This window comes from Equus przewalskii, chromosome 19 (genome assembly GCF_037783145.1).
Source record: "Equus przewalskii isolate Varuska chromosome 19, EquPr2, whole genome shotgun sequence".
In the NCBI taxonomy this organism is placed as follows: domain Eukaryota; kingdom Metazoa; phylum Chordata; class Mammalia; order Perissodactyla; family Equidae; genus Equus; species Equus przewalskii.
The window spans coordinates 48,350,400-48,367,431 of record NC_091849.1 but is presented as its reverse complement, the minus strand read 5'-3'; the positions used below and the strand labels follow the sequence as shown (position 1 = coordinate 48,367,431).

General features: G+C 36.9%; 1 long non-coding RNA gene across 1 annotated transcript in view; it reads right to left on the bottom strand.

Annotated features, from left to right (window-relative positions):
- LOC139077356 (uncharacterized) overlaps nt 1–17,032 on the bottom strand; it is a 39,280-nt gene that overhangs the window by 16,632 nt on the left and 5,616 nt on the right. The window contains exon 2 of the long non-coding RNA XR_011529800.1: nt 10,307–10,482. This is a non-coding gene — a long non-coding RNA (uncharacterized lncRNA). The remainder of the gene's footprint in view (nt 1–10,306; nt 10,483–17,032) is intronic.

Sequence of the window (17,032 nt, the reverse complement as noted above, 5' to 3'; positions counted from 1 at the left end):
CTCAGGTGCTCCAGTAATGTCATCTGCATTACATAACATTTTTAAATGCGGGTCTCAGCAGGCTCACAGTTTTTCAAATTCTCTGACAGATACTTAGGTTGACACTAGACTGCAGTGATAAACCCAAGAAAGTGACAGGAATTCTATTAATACCTGGATACAGAAGTCATAAGGGAACACAGTAGGTCAGGAAGAGATTCCTCAAGTTAGAAACTTTGCCCAAGAATAGATTCAATCAGTTTAATTTGGTCAAAACTGAAGGAAGACTAGCACAGGCATTTTTAGGAAGTTGACTAAAGAAATAATAGAATAATAAATAATAATAAAAGATAATAATAAATATATAATAATAATAAAAAATAATAAAGAAATAAAGAAATAATAAACTAAAATTAATAAATAATCAGTGATTCTGTCTGTAAGTCTTAAGAGAGGAACATCATTAAGGCAGGAGATAGGGGTAGATATATTAAGCACAGAGATAATGAGAGAATGGGCAAGAAGCAGCTTACAGAGAAGTGAATAATTGTCGGCTGAATATGATTTGGCCAGAACTGTGTTTAGAACCTGAAAGTTTTTCGCTTCCTGCTAATGATATACAATATTTATTTATTTTCCTCTCAACTTGGACATGTTTGTTTGCAATCATCATAGTGGATAACTCCCTTATATCATAAGGCTGTCATGGCATAAGGTAATAAATATAACTGAATATGGAAAATATAAACTGCTAACGGAATTTTGTAATAATCATGGCAAAAATAAGTATGTATATGGATAATTAGACTCTAAAATCAGGAGCCAGGGCAAATAGCTTCCACATAAATGAAGGGGGAAAAAACAAGCAAATAATGCAGTGAAACACCACCACAGTGACCACTCTGTTCAAATGACTCATTGTCATATTCCCAAGCAGTATTCTATGCTCTCAGTGAGGAAGGCCGTGCCAAGGCAATGGGCAATGTGTTCATGTACTGAACGTTATATTTTTATGTTGCTGGATTTTGTGAAGTCTTCTCTCAAACCATCCATCCCAAACAGACTCTAGAGAGATGGATGCTTTTTAAAAAAGAATTAAAATGTATTTATCGCTCTAGGCATCTTTTACTTTCTTGTTTGTCTTTCTCATTTTGGTGCTTCATATTTAGTGGCTTCTCAGTCACAGCTGTGACTAAAAATAATGATGAACCTGGAAAAAGAAAAAGCTATCCTGATATGACTGTAGTTCGTGTTTTCATGCTATATTTGATGACAGCTTATTTTTTTATTGTGAACTCCTGGGAGCCAAGAAGCACATAATGGGGCTTGGTGATAACTACTGTATTCATGAATGTCTTTGACATTGCTTTGAAGTTTGCTGTAAGTATTACTCTAGTTTTAAAGAAAAGCATATCAGACATAGACAGACTTAGAGAAGGCCACATGAAGGGGTGCGTGGCTCATTCTAATTTCAACATTGTGTCTGGGCTCTAGGCTTTTAGCTGATTCCCTCAGAGTTCTTTAACACGAACTCAGTAAGTGGTGACATGGCCAGATTTTAGGTTGTGGTGCCCCTACTTTCTTAAGGTTTTCTCCCTGAATCCAGAAGTTCCCTACACTGTAAAATAATTCACCGTTGACCTTGAAGTTTAGTGGTGAGCTTTATGGAAAAACCAATAATAACCTAAAAATCAAATACAGACGTAATTATTTCTAGATGTACATACAGTTCAAATATATATATATGATATTTATATATAATAGAAAAATACAGTTGTGCTCTTCCTATGGTAGAGAACCAAGTATACTACTTTTGGTAACTTTCATTCCTTTGAACGTTACGATGTCTGTTTCTTTTTCATGTTGTTTATACGTTTCAAATGACTTATCCTTTCCAGCACTCTCCACCATTCTCACATCACATGCTTTCCAATCAACCTATACCATCACAGGTATTTTTTTTCCTTCAAAATGGGTACAGAATTTTTTAGATCCCACATATAAATGAGATCATACAGTATTTGTTTTTCTGTGTATGGCTTCATAGAACCAGAGAGTAAATAAAAGAGTGCTTACCATGGTTGGGGGCTGGGCATCGGGGAAAGGGGAAATGTTAGTCAAAGGAGACAATCTTTCAGTTATAAGATCAATAAATTCCGGGGATCTGTAGTACAACATGGCAATTACAGTTAGTAATGTTAATAATACTATAGCGTATACTTGAAATTTACTAAGATGGTAAATCTCAAGTGTTCTCATTGCACACAAAAAAAGCCGGTAACTGTGAGAGGATGGATATGCTAATAAGCTTGATTGTAGTACTCATTTCACAAGTTATACATATATTAAATCATCATGTACACCTTAAAAATTCACAATGTACAACCTAAACATATAAAATTTTTGTCAATCATTCCTGAACAAAGCCAGGAAAAATTTTAAAAAATCCTTGAAACAAATGCAGAATTTCATTTCTTGGAAGAAAACTTAAATATTTTCCACCTATCTATAGTCTTATTATATATTCCTTTAGTGCTCTGTGCATGTATCGTTTCTACAAATCTCATCTATTTATGTGTGCCATGCTTGTTTCATGCAAGACACACCAGCAAAATTGCATAGTAAGCAAAGGCTATCTTCTAAGTCCTGACTGTCTCTTTTCTACACCCTTTTCAATCCCTCCTTCCCCTCACTGTTCCTTCACATTCCTTTCAGGTTTGTTAAAATAGGATGGAAAATATTCAGTTGAGCAAATAATATTAAAACTCCATCGTGCTTTCATATAAATCATAAATACTTCAAGGTCAGTTAATCTAATCCACGGCTTGCTGCAGGATGGAAAATTTAGAAGAGGGTGAAATGACTCTATAATCCAGAATTTCACATTTTAAAAAAATCTGCTTCCATTCAGACACTCTTCTTAACCTCTCAAGGCTAGTTGTCATTCTTGAACATCTCACATGCCATTCCCACATATTCCAGTGTTTTCTCATGTTGTTTTCTCATCCCAGAATACCCTGACCTCTCATTCCTGCTTGTTGAAAGCCCCACAAAACTTTATTTACAAAAACAGTGGCCAGCCCATTGACAATAGTTTGCCAACTTGATTTTTAAAATATTTTATTAAAGTCTTACTTATCTGAATTACTGAATTATTTGGCACATCCCAAATTTTTCACTCAAGGAGAATGCCTGGGTCATTTCACCCTAGCCCTGTCTGTACTATTTGTCCTTCAAAGTCTCCCATATTAAATCTTACCTAATATCTCAGACAGTTTTTCTAAAATCTAGGACATCTCGCTAAATTTTTTAAAGCACGTCTATCACATTACAGAATGATTATTTCATTTTTATCTACATTCCCTGCTATACAAAAAGGAAAAAAAACAATTCTCATATACTTCTGTACCCCAAAATATAGCACAGCCTTTAGATTACAGTTTGAGCTTAATATATTTGCTTGATGACTGAATGAATGACAAAATAAAGGTGGAAGAAACTCTATAATGTAGGACATTTTTCCTGGTGCCCTTAACATATAGTTGTAGCAACTCCTTAATTTGCTTTTCAATAAGGCTTTTCTCAGAGCCTTTCATTTACAAATTTAAGATGTTTTAAGCAATTTTAAGGCAAGAAGTACGTCTCTTATTTTTTGTTTTGTTTTGTTTTTACACAGTACACACCAAAGAAACTTTGAGGTTTGGATTAGACATAAAGCTGTGAAACAGTGACACCTATTGGCATGGAGATCAACCATTTTGAATTCCAATTATTTTAGGAAATTTGATGGTGAGAGTAAGGGGTCCTTACATGACTAGACCCGTATTCATCTTCGCCTCGCTAGTACCTAAAATGTGGTATATGTGCAACCAAGTTTTGATAAATAAGTAAATGCATGGTGGGTACATGAATGAATTACAAACAATAAACCAAACATTCTGAATAACAGGAGTTTCTTATAGATATTACTCACCAGAGAAGTTATTTTTTTTCTTATTTTTTTGTTTGTTCATTTCGCATATAAATATAGGGATTATCTAAAACCTCTTGCTGCCATATTTGTAAAAAAAGCACTCTGATAAAGAGAAACTTTTATATCTAGGGGGACTTAAATTCTCCTCTTGTCACATTTTAAAAACAGTCAAAGGACAATATGCAGGTATTTTACTGTGTATTTTTATAGGTGCTTTCACATTTAAAGGGAAAGCATAGGCTACTATAATTCTAGCATTTCATCTCTCCAGTTAATGTGTGCAGAACCCACAAGAATCAACAGAGCTGGTGCAAGGCATGAAACCATGTCACAAAGATGTTCAGAGGTTAACATCTTGCCCTTTCTCATAAGGGTGTTATTGAAACTCTAAGAAACATGAAACTCCAGAGGATTGGCTGTGTAACCTAGTACCTCATTGTAATTATTGATAACTATTATGTATAGCTTCAAATATATTTTTAAGAATGTATTTATATATGTAAATGCTTAATACCAGATGCCTAGCATAGAAAACATTGTAAAATATAGATTTTATCATCATTTGCAACTGAAAATTCAACACATGTGTTTAAGTCCCAAGTTAAAATACTACCCTTTAAGTGTTAGTAAGAAGTGCTTGAAATTAGGGAATCCAACCATTATTTTAGTTTCTATGGTCATTGCCAAAGTAAGTAGACCAGTCTAGCAGCACCCCTCACAGAAGTTAGCCCCAGCTCACAGTCGTTTAAATTTTCACCATTTCATTCTCAAAGACTCTTGATAAGTGTGCAATGAACTGACGGCTGGTACACATCCACTATGAATTGATCTTGTAGATGTGACTTGATATTTACATATATAATTCTGAAGATATGAGAGGGAGATACTGAGGCTGAGGAATCTGTTAGGGATGGAAAGAGAGACAGAAAGTAGAGATGTGGTAAAGTAAGGGTAATAGGAAGGGCATTAAACATCAACTTTATCTAATTCAGAATGTATCCTAGGTCAACTAGTATCATTAATCTGCTGTTTTGAAGCAGAAGCAAGGTGAAGAGTGGTTACTGTCTTTGCACCATCTCAAGGACAAGGCTGCTTAGTATTTTCTGAGGACCATTCCCTGCTATGTTATATTTGCTGATAGAAGTTAGATAAAAATGAGATGGAGAAAAAAATCTGTGGGCTTACTTAAATCATTTTTAAAGAGGAAAAATTAATACATCAAAGAAGAAAAATTGCAAGTTATAATTAACTGCTAATGATTGGACACCAACTTTAGACCAAATACATTGTTCTTTCCTAATCCTTACAAGTACACAAATTAGGTATTATTTTTCTTGCTTTTCAAACAGAGAAATTGAGGTCAAAGAAGTGAATACAGTATCATAATTTACTAAGGAATTTAGCAAGGACTCAAATTCAACGCCAAATCTAAACTCCATGATCTTTATACTCCAACACCCTCAACCATAATAAATACATACTCTTACTTCCATTTTGCAAAAGAGTAAACTTAGATATAAAGTAATTGATTTTCTGAAAATCACTTTGCAAGAAAGAGGCGGAGTCTGGATTTGAAACTAGGAAGTGTCACTCTAGTGTCCACACACTGAACCATTACCCATTTTGCCCCAGTTGTACCTTAACTCATTACTTGCTTATATTTTAAAATCTGTTTCCGCCTTCTACATTACCTATGTTAATCTTTCATCGAATCGTGCTATGAATGGAGTACTGGAAGGCAGACCTTGGCTTAATTCACACATTTTTATAAAAACCTGTTCTACCTACAGCAGATGTCCAGAGTTGTTCAAGCCAAAAACATTGGGCGTCTTCCTTGACCTGTCTTCCTCTCACATGCCAGATCCCATCTGACAGTAAATCCTGTCGACTCTGTCTTCACAATATGTATTAGAATTAAACTACTTCTATTCTTCTCTCTGGCCTAAGTCTAAAGCGTTTCTCACCCAGTTTGAGATAATAGCTTCCTAAGTGGCCTCTTCACTGCCACGGTTACCCCCTTACAGTCTATTCTCAATGCAGCAGCTAAAGGAATCTTTTCAAAATCTAAATCCGATCCTAGCATTCCTCTGAGCACACCTCTCTCATTGCTCCCCATTTCACTCTGTCATTTCTTGCAATGAGCTACAGCACTTTCCATAGTCTGTCTCCCTGTGTCCTCTCTGATGGATCCCCTCCTTCCCTGGCTCACTTCCCTCCTTGGCACCTGTCTCCTTGCTCTTTCTCAGACACACCAGCAGGTATCCATCTTCCTTCCTGTCTTTGCACTGGCTGCTCCTTCCTCCCGCAAGGTTCTTCCTTAGGTTCTGCTTGGCTAACTCTTTCACCAGCTTTAAATATTTGTTTAAATTTCCTCTTTTCCATGAGGCCCTGCTCAATCACCCTGTTTAAAATTGCACGTCTGCCCTCAACCACCTGCCTCCCGCATCCTCCTGCCTCGGTTCTACTCCCTTTGTTTCCATGTTGCTCACTGGGATCTAACATACTATTTGTTTCACTTGTGTCTGTTGTGCACTTTCTGTCTTCCCTGATTAGAATGAAGGCACAATGATATTAGGTATTGTTCTCTGTTTTATCCTAAGTGCCTCTAACCAGGTCTGACACACAGAATGTGTGTATAATAAGTGGTCTGACTCAACTTTTTGATGTCTGACTGCTGGCAGCTTGCAAACCTCAGTCCTCCTTGTGTCCCATATCTATCTGGACAAGGGGATAAGAAAAGCTGGGTGCTCCCTCTCTGACACAGGTTGGAGATTCAAAGCATGCAAAACATTTGTGAGCAACACTTCACCCCAGGGCAATCCTCTAATCACAATGAAAATCCCAGCCAGGCTCCTTTCCTTGCTTTCTTAAGCCATTTTGGACCTCCTTGAGAGGCCTGCCCTGCTCCCCTCAGAGACCTAGATTGTGTAAGTAATAAATCTTGACTATTACCAGGGAGGGGTTTGTGGCATCAGTCTCAACAAACGAACAAAATTTTGGGTAGGGATTCTTCCTGCCTTTGCAGAGTAGCTATAAAAAAGTTTGTTAAAGATTTTTAAAAAGCAAGCAAAAACTACCACACAGACTTTGTATTGACCAATACCAAAAGAAGATTCACACCGATGTAAGGACTTTGGTATTTCTGCACATGAGAGAGACCAGCTAAAATTTCAGGAAGGGAGATGATAAAAACTTCGAGTTCCCTAGATCACAAGCAGAGGGGAAATGGATTCAGATGACAAGAGCTGAGTATGAGAGAGTTGCATCAGCTCGCAGCCCAGACTTACATAGAAAAGTCTGGAGCGATGCTGCCCAAATGCCTCCTTCTGGTTATGTGCAGAAGACCAGCTGTCTGGGCCAGGAGAAACTCCTGAATCTCAGATTAGACAGTAAGAGCTCAGAAGATAATGATACCATACCCTCAGACACACACACCTTATTCATTCATCCCCTCCAACCCCATCAGCTAAAGGCTCGTTGAGAACTCAGAAACTAGGGGCTCTGGGTTGAGGGTTACACCAACGAACAGTAATAGGAGGAGAATGTACGAATAAGTCATAATTAGTTAATAAACTAGTATAAAAACATTTGGTAGCTTCCACTAGGAACAGGGATTTACTACTATCGTAACATTACATTTAAAGACCTAGTACTATAAGATCTAAAGATGTTTTGACTGATTTAGTTAATGCTTGTATTTGCTCTAATGTAAAGAGGCTCAGCATGGGCTACCGAACTAGGAGACAGGCTTTAACTGGCAATTGTTCTACACATGATGTATTGTTGAATTAATATAGAGAGAGGAGGAATTAATATATTTCTATTTGTAAAAAAGGAAAGGATTGTAAGAAAAGTCAACATAAACTCTTACAGACTGTAATCCAATTAATCTATGCCTGGGGAATCTTTTGCCTATGGGAATGCTGTCATCGTAATTATTTCTTTGATAATTTCTTGAGCCACACATAGTGTAGGCATTCTGATATCTAGATCAGCCATAATCTGATCGTGTGTAGGAGAACCAGTACATTTTATCTGGGAGAGAATTTTAACTGTTATATTGGTAGAAGTTGTACCACGGAGAATACAAATTGTTTTTCTGCTAATGACCTCACAATATCAGTTAAAGGTATTTTCACGTCTTGAGTGGTTTGATTAAACTAAGGAAAAGTTTATTTTTCCTCGAGGCTTTTACAACTTACTGTATGCCTTCAAATTTGTCTTTTATTGTTTTTCTTTCACAATCTGGCCTAACCAATTATTTCTACTTTAATACAAAATTCCTTTCTCTACTTTTTGATCTTAAAAGTTGACTTACCTTCCTTTTTGCTGTTTGGACAACATTAAATTTTCTCCTGTAGTATCTGGTGTTTTATAGCAGTGGAATTAGAAGTACATATAGTGACACCCATAAAAATAAGAAAGCTGTATTAATGTCCATCTACAATTATAAACAATTCTTCTAGGGAGATTAGAGGAAGAACAGGGAATTCTTGGGTGCTAACGTCTCCCTTGGAGCAGAACCAACTCACAGATTTTTAAGTTATCTTTCTGAATTTTACCAGTGTGGGATGTTGGTCCCCTTAAAGGCCCTTTTACTTTCAATATCTATAATTTTCATATGTCTAGATGCCTAAATTGTAGAGATCAGAGGCTCCTTTTGTTGTTTTACTTAAAGAGCTGTAAATTGTATTAATTTCTAGCCTATTTACTTTCTAAGGCTATTTGGAAATGTCTAACCACACATTGAATATTTTCTAAATTGGCAATTTGACATTTTAATGTTTTTTTCCTAATTAAATTGGCTTGGACTCATTGACAAAAACAAAGGATCGGGTCTTCCTCGTATCAGCCGTGGAGTCTACCCCAGAAACCTAGTGAATGTTTCCTACAGTCTAGGTTTCATCTTAATTTAATTTAAAATTTGAAAGCCTATTTAATCTTCTCTGAAAGAAAGGTTTCTGAAATTGCCTTATGTAGTGTACTTTCTATTTTTTGTTTACAACTTTTTTGAAAATCCCTTGAAGAAAGAGTAGCTCACTCAGAAGTTCAGGTAAAGCTGAATGGAATATAACATTATAACATTCTTAGGCATTTGAATGTTAAAAGTGGAAAATGATTTTATTAACGTCCCTTACCAGTTTTTAGTCATTACATACGTATGAATATAGCAGCATGAACTACTTGACACATCGTTTCTGAAGACATAAAATTTGTAATCAATTTCAGAGTGATATTTTCTGCTGATAGTACAGAATAATTTTTATGTCAATCCAAGATAGCCTCTCTTAACTCCCAGGTAAAGCCAGGAGGTGCGAAGGTGAAAATATGTTTAAAATATGGTAGCGGGAGGGGAGGAGGGAGAGAATGGAAAGAGCGTTTAGAACTGACAGAACATTCTGTGCCTTCAAAATTATTCTAATGCCATTCAATTTTAATTCAGGGTGAAGATTCAGGTCAGTTGCTCATTAGTCCAATCTGGCTTTTGCTTCTAGGCTACTATTATTAACTCCTTTATTCAGATGTTATTCAAATGAGTCTCTCTATTAAAAGAAGCGAACTGATGCAGGCAAAACATATTGTTAGTAAATCTTCCCCAGTTTGGCAGCACATTAATGATAGATCTGGCATTCTCAGTGTCAAAAACTCTATCGGCATCTGTTACAACAGAATCAAGTTAAAAGGAGCGAAATGAAAACAAATGGAGTCAGGGAGCGGAAAGTGCTATCAAATATTTGAAATTCTCTACAGATTCTTTGTCCCTAAAGACTCTCTCACTTTTCATCAGATTGGTGGGGAATTTGGTACCACATCATGTAGGTAAGTTTCTTGCGGACATACAAATGGGTAAACGTGTGACTGTATGGGAAAGCTGGGGGCAGACAGGTGCTGTCAATACAAAGTACCTGAAAAGTGTCTTTGATGGAGTTCTACTTCTTTTGTGACCATCTTGCCTCCATTTGTATTTCTTGCAGTGGCATATGTTGTCCTCTTCTATACCTCGAAGACGTCCAAGAGGTCGGGCACAGTGCCTGACCCAGGCATTAAATAGGACTCAGCTTTCCTTCTCCCTACTGAAGGTTACCTGCCTGGAATCTCATTCTAGACAAATCTTATTCTTTGAGCTACTGCGCTTATCAGGCAATCTGACCTGACCAAAGTAATTTTTCATTAACAACTCATTCCACTAAAGAAATTAATAGTAATATAGGTTAGTGGTAATGAGCACGGACTCTGGAGCTAGACTGTCTGGGTTCAAATCCCATCACTAGCTGTGGGACCTTGAGCAAGTTTCTTGGCCTTTCTTTCCTCAGTTTTCTCACCTGTAAAATGGGAGATAAAAATTATACCTACCTTGGGCCTGGCCCCTGGCCAAGTGGTTAAAGTTCCATGTGCTCTGCTTCTGCAGCCCAGGTTCGTGGATTCAGATGCCGGGCATGGACCTGCTCCCCGCACCAGCCGTGCTGTGGAGGTGTCCCACATTCAAAAAAGTAGAGAAGGCTTCGCACAGATGTTAGCTCAGGGATAATCTTCCTCAAGCAAAAGAAGAGGAGAATTGGCAGTTGATGTTAGCTTAGAGTGAATCTTCCTCACCCCCCCACCCAAAACAAAAATTTATCTGCCTAAGAGGCTTGTAAGGAATTGAATGAATTAAAATATTTTTACATCCCAATGGAGAATCATGCAACCTATGGCCGAAATAATCCTCTCTTCTGAATCTCCTGCTCCTGTGTCTTCTTAGCCCTGTGACTAGCACTGTCACCCACTCAGTTACCAAACCAAAATACTAGAAGCACCCAAACTCCTCTCTCTCCAGCTGTGTTTTTCTCCAACCGTTGACCCATACCTTGGTAGCACCATTTTCTCTCAGTGAAATGACAGCAGTCACAAAACTGATCTTCCAACTCAATATTGTCCCCATAACCCATTCTTATAATTTTGTCATAATTGTCTCTAGAAAGTGTAAATGATCATGCTAATCCCATTCTTGAAACTCTTCAATGATTCCCAGGTGACCATGAGTTCAAGTCCAAATTTCAAAACATAGCTTCCAGCCTCCCACATGGTTTTGAATAGGACTAACCCTTCAGTATCCTCTCCTTTGCTTTTCCTGATCCAGCCACACTGAAGTCCTTGCACTTCTCCCAAGAACATACTGTGGTCTCTCAACCTTATGAATTCACATATACTCCCTGCTCCTTCTGCCCAGGAGAGTTCTTTCCTTCAGTGGGGTTCCTGCGTATTTGAGGCCTGGATCACGTATTCAGGAAAACAGTTCACATTTTATATATAATTTGATCATATGCACACATGCATATTGTATTATATAGACATATGTATATTATACCTTAGAATTTGCACTCTGTTTTACATTTTTAATCTTAAATTCAAATTAAAACTTCAGACGGTCACACAGAATTGTAGAATAGGAGTAACTAAAGTGCTGTTTCTTCATATTTACGATTACTGTGCTAACATTGTTTATTTCAAATCTGTTGTTTATGCACAGGAATATTTTGCACCACTGGGGTTAAAATAATGGCTGTGTTCAAAATAAGCCCGGATAATTTTGAACTGTTAGGCACTTACTCTTGGAAAGAAAGCATGTGGCTGAGTTGGAGTGAGTTGAAGACTGGTTGTATAACTGGAATTTCTCCAAATTAACTTTTGTGTAGAATAAAGTGTTTATTAAAGGATAAGTTAAAAAATTGGGTTAACAGAAGCTTAAATATAATTTAAAATTCAATAGAATCTGCAGTGATTGCTTAAAAAGTAGACTGGCAAAAGATTTTTTCACATAGGGATGTTTTATCACTGCCACTGTTTAGAATCTCTTGGGCATGGTGATAATAGCAAGCAGATCAACTACTGTTTCATTATTGTTTTCTTTTTCTTTTTTTTTTTTTTGAAGAAGATTAGCTCTGAGCTAACTGCCATCAATTTTCCTCTTTTTGCTGAGGAAGACTGGCCCTGAGCTAACGTCCATGCCCATCTTCCTCTACTTTATTTGTGGGATGCCTACCACAGCATGGTGTGCCAAGCGGTGCCATGTCCACACCCAGGATCTGCACCTGGGAACCCCAGGCTCCCGAAGTGGAATGTGCACACTTACCTGCTGTGCCACCGATCCGGCCCCTTATTATTGTTTTCAAATCTATAGTCACTGCACCCCTTTACTGTCTGCATCTGTTGCAAACCACTCCTACTGCCATACATTTGGCACTCTACTGCTTTCCACTCCCATTTAATATCTAGCTCACTTAGTGCTTTCATCTCTTTTCCTAACTAACTTTTAGCTTATTTCTGCTATCACTAAGTTCCACTAATCCTTCATAACACCAGCACATCTTACAGATATTTTCACTAGGCTATGTTCCTTGAATTATACAAAATTAGATGCCTGATGTTGTAAACTCCCAGAGTGTCCTGGTATATGCTATATTTAAGTTACAGATAACACTGCCGCTTTTTAATGGTCAACTTGCCAGTGTATCTTTTTCATTACAGTATAAACTCTATGAAGGCAGGGACACACATTGTTTCAGGAGTAGCCAATCACTAAATAGTTGTTAATTAAATAAATTTCCTCTTTACTGTTCTATCAAAAAGTAGCCGAAATCTTAACAAGTTTGCCAATTTGCTAGTTTCACTCCATCACAGAATCAGGAGCTACCTTTTAAACTCCGTGTCTCAGAAAAGCCTACTGAGGTCATATTATGTCCGCCTTTTGTAACAGGGCCATCCAACAGGAGGATGGATCATCATGAGTAAATACTAATCAACATCTATGTGTTTGTGCCTAAGACCCAGCTCAGAACGCTGCAGAGAGAAGCTCAGGGGAAGGGGGGACATGCTAACAAAAGACACGTGCTCAGTTCCCTCCTCAGTCAGTAACGTGTTCCTGCCTTTCTTCAACTGATGAAAAACTGTTCTCACTAAAAGCTTCAAGCAAACTGTCTTCTCTTTCAGAAAGTATTTCCAGACTTCCTCTCAACACTCCTTGTCCTCTTTAAGTACCCTCAAAATATTATTTTCCCACTTTCTTGTCATATTTTATTAAAATCTTCAGATTTTTTTTCACTTCTTCCGCCAAATCACAACATCTTTGAGAATAGGGATCTATTTTTAATTTACGTTTGAATTTCAATCACCTAATTTAGCACCTGTCTATAACATATATTGAACATATGCTGATGAATTTTAAAAAGTAGAACTGAAGACCATCCCCTATAATGCTAATTGAAGTGAACCACCCAGGTGAACACTGGACTATTAGGTAGGCGGTCTTCAAAACATCCCCTTTAGACTTCTCTTGCTCGCTCATCAGGGTACACTCCTGGAATACCTTTCTTAAGACAGCACGTCTCTCTCTTTTTTTTAAAACTTTTGTTTTTTATTGCAGTAACATTGGTTTATAACATTATATAAATTTCAGGTGTACATCATTATATTTCGATTCCTGTGTAGATTACATCATGTTCATCACCCAGAGACCAATTACAATCCATCACCATACACATGTGCCTAAGCACCTCTTTCAACCCCTTCCCTGCCCCCTTCCCTTCTGGTAACCACCAATCCAATCTCTGTCTCTATATGATTGTTGCTGTTTTTGTCTTCTACTTATGAGTGAGATTGTATGGTATTTTATTTTCTCCCTCTGACCTAATTCACTTAGCATAACACCCTCAAGGTCCATCCATCTTGTCACAAATGGTTGTATTTTATCACTTTTTGTGGCTGAGTAGTATTCCATCATGTATATATACCACATCTTCTTTATCCATTTGTCCATCAAAACCTATGTGCTTCTTCATTTCTCTTAATACAACACTGAGAAATGTCCTTCCTCTTTTATATTGAATAATTTAGATTTTTAAAGACCTGTCACTTATTTTATATACTCTATAAATTACACAAAGTAAATTCTCATGGATCTGTCACATAAAGACAGATTCTGGCCTTTCCTTAGAGCATCATGTACATATTCTCTGTCTGTCACTAGAGGGCAACCGTTGTGTTTTAGGATTGAGTAATTCCAACTAGAAATGGGGACTCTATGCAAAATAAAGTCAGGTAACCACTTTCAGTGTGAAAGGAAAATGCCAAACCAATTTAAGTAGCTATGAATTCAACAAATATTTTTTGTGGCACGTTGGAGACCAAGACAGAGGAAGTCTACTCCAGGAGAGAGCTAGGCATGTATAATAAATCTACATAAGAAGTGTGGACAATAAGAATTATAAGTTTAGAAGAAAAAAACTATTGTGAGCCAAAGAAATAATATTACATGCTTGTAGACTGCTTTTAAAATTTTGAAGTTTTCATTTCTACTTACTTGATTCTCACACCTTTATATAGGAGGTGTAACCCTCTCAACCTCACAGATAAGGGACTTGATAATTGGAGGTGAAGTGACTTGCCCCAATCATTAGTTTGTTATTAACATTGGTGAGATTTTTCACTTGCGTTTGCAAACCTCCTTCTAAACTATTGTTCTTGCTATCCTCACAGGAACTTGATGTGTAACTGATAGAAATTGACCATTTCTATCACCTTGGTTTTTTGGAGCAATTGTTCTTTTCTCCAATTCTTTCTATCTTTCTAGATAGAGTTGGTGTGTTTTTGTTGTTGTTTGCAGACTTAAAGTGTAAAATGGCTGAATAGATCAAATGTGTGTGTGTTTTCTTAATTTCCTTATAAAAAACCAACAAAACTGAGTTGTACGCCTCAGACCTTGTTTGCCAAGTTTCAACAAGGAGAGAATTTTTATGGTCAAATTATAAAACCCTGAAAATAGGACTTTATAATGGAAATGCTGATACAACCGTAACTATAGTATTGCAATTGCACCACTATAAGAAAATTGGTTTAGATAATATACCCTTCTGGAATGAATGCCATTCTAAATGATTGTGCATCTCCATAAATCTAAGCTAACTCAGTAATTCAAAATTACTAAGATTTAAGTTTAGTAGCAATAAGCAATAAACTTATGGCTACTGCTATAATAACTGTTGGTCGCTACACCCTTATTTCACAGCAGGTGGTCTGCTCCATGCTGGTTGCAGCCTGAATGAAAGCAGACAACACTTTGAAACTAATTCCTGAAGTTGATGGAAGACTCCAGAGCCATTTCAACTGGTGAAATAGTGTTGTGTTTTGTGCACTTTTTTCTTTTTAAATTAAATGCTCTGAGACACTTGACCTTTCTGACAAATGAAGGGCAAACACAGCTTTGCTCTCATTTCATGTCACGATTAGAAGTCTCTAGATATTTAAAATTATCTGGAGCAAATTGTTTTTAGTTCATAAGTCATTATTAACATAATACCCCTATTAAAAAGAGAAAATAATTTATTTGTCATTGAATGGATTTCTTTGAGTCAAAAGATTGAAAGAGGGCTTTGTTTAGTCCATGCATGTTTGACTCTGGGCACACAGTCCTAGAAGTCTTGCTCCCTTATTCTTAACCTCTTCATAAGATGATCATATACTTTGTTTGAAATATATGTTTAGGTCTAACATCTTAAAATGTCCAGTTTTGTTTTTTTTTTAAACAGTAATTTACTGGTTTTTTTAAAGATTTTATTTTTTCTTTTTTCTCCCCAAAGCCCCCTGGTACATAGTTGTATATTCTTCGTTGTGGGTCCTTCTAGTTGTGGCATGTGGGATGCTGCCTCAGCGTGGTTTGATGAGCAGTGCCATGTCCGCACCCAGGATTCGAACCAACGAAACACTGAGCCACCTGCAGCAGAGCGCGTGAACTTAGCCACTCGGCCAGGGGGCCAGCTCCTAAAATGTCAAGTTTTAAATGATGAAGTAAACATTTGGAAAAGTCTTCCTTTCCCATTTCTTAAACATGGGAAATAAGAAATAGTTTCATGCAACCATAGATGGCATTCAGTTCTCCTAGTTTTAGAATCTGAGGCTTTTTCTTGAATATTGATGAAATGTTGTTCTGAATTATTATAAAATTTCTTAAATTTTTGTTAACATCAGCAGTTTATGTGACTTAGAGTTTGGCCTAGGTTTGTAAGCTCAAAGCTCTTACATTTATGTTTTTTAAAATATTTCCTTACCTAGAACAGACTAGTCACTGAATAAATCCTTTTCCCTTTTCCTTACTTTGAAGAAAATGGAATAAAGGAGAAAGTGGCATTAAAGATAAAAGAGAGAGAGGAGATAATTGGGAAAGCCAAAATCTGATGGCAATTATTGAAAACAGTAAAGAACGTGAGTTAAAATGCTATATGAACAATGATATTGAATAAGGAATAAAAATAAATGATTTAAGCATCATGGATTCCCATGAAACAGTAAGTACAGTGTGAAATGATTTTACAGAAACCTCAGTTGAAATGATATTCTCTTCAGCTAGGATTTTTCACTTCAAAGACACACTATCATATATTTTAATCAACTTGAATAGAAAAACATCAAATAATTTAAATAATGCCTATATTCTTGGACAGGGAAGCATATTTTTATTTTTGGAAATTTGCTACCAGTGCTTTGATACAATAATCATAGTAGGGTCTAACATGTGGAAGCTTATAGACTTTTGGGCTGCATGGGGTTGCCAAACACTTTTCAAAAGGTTTCCAAACTGCTGAGTTTTGACAGTTCGTTAATCTGTTTTTATTGTCCTATGAAATCACACATTTACTCACATTGCACTGAGATATACAAAAAGAATATATTTTGGGGGCCGACCCGGTGGCACAGTGGTTAAGTTCGCATGTTCTGCTTTGGCGACCTGGTGTTCACCAATTTGGATCCTGGCTGCAGACCTAGTACTGCTTGGCAAGCAGTGCTATGGCAGGTGTTACACGTATAGAGGAAGAGATGGGCATGGATGTTAGCTCAGGACCAATCTTCCTCAGCAAAAAGAGGAGGATTGGCAGCGGCAAATGTTAGCTCAGCGCTAATCTTCCTTAAAAAAAAAAAAAGAATATATTTTCTTGATTTTTCACATAATAAATCTTATCAGTACCATTCTAAGGGATAATGGGGAACTCCATTCCCTACCAATCCATTTGAGCAACTCAGCCCCAGACAATAACTTAAAATGTTCCT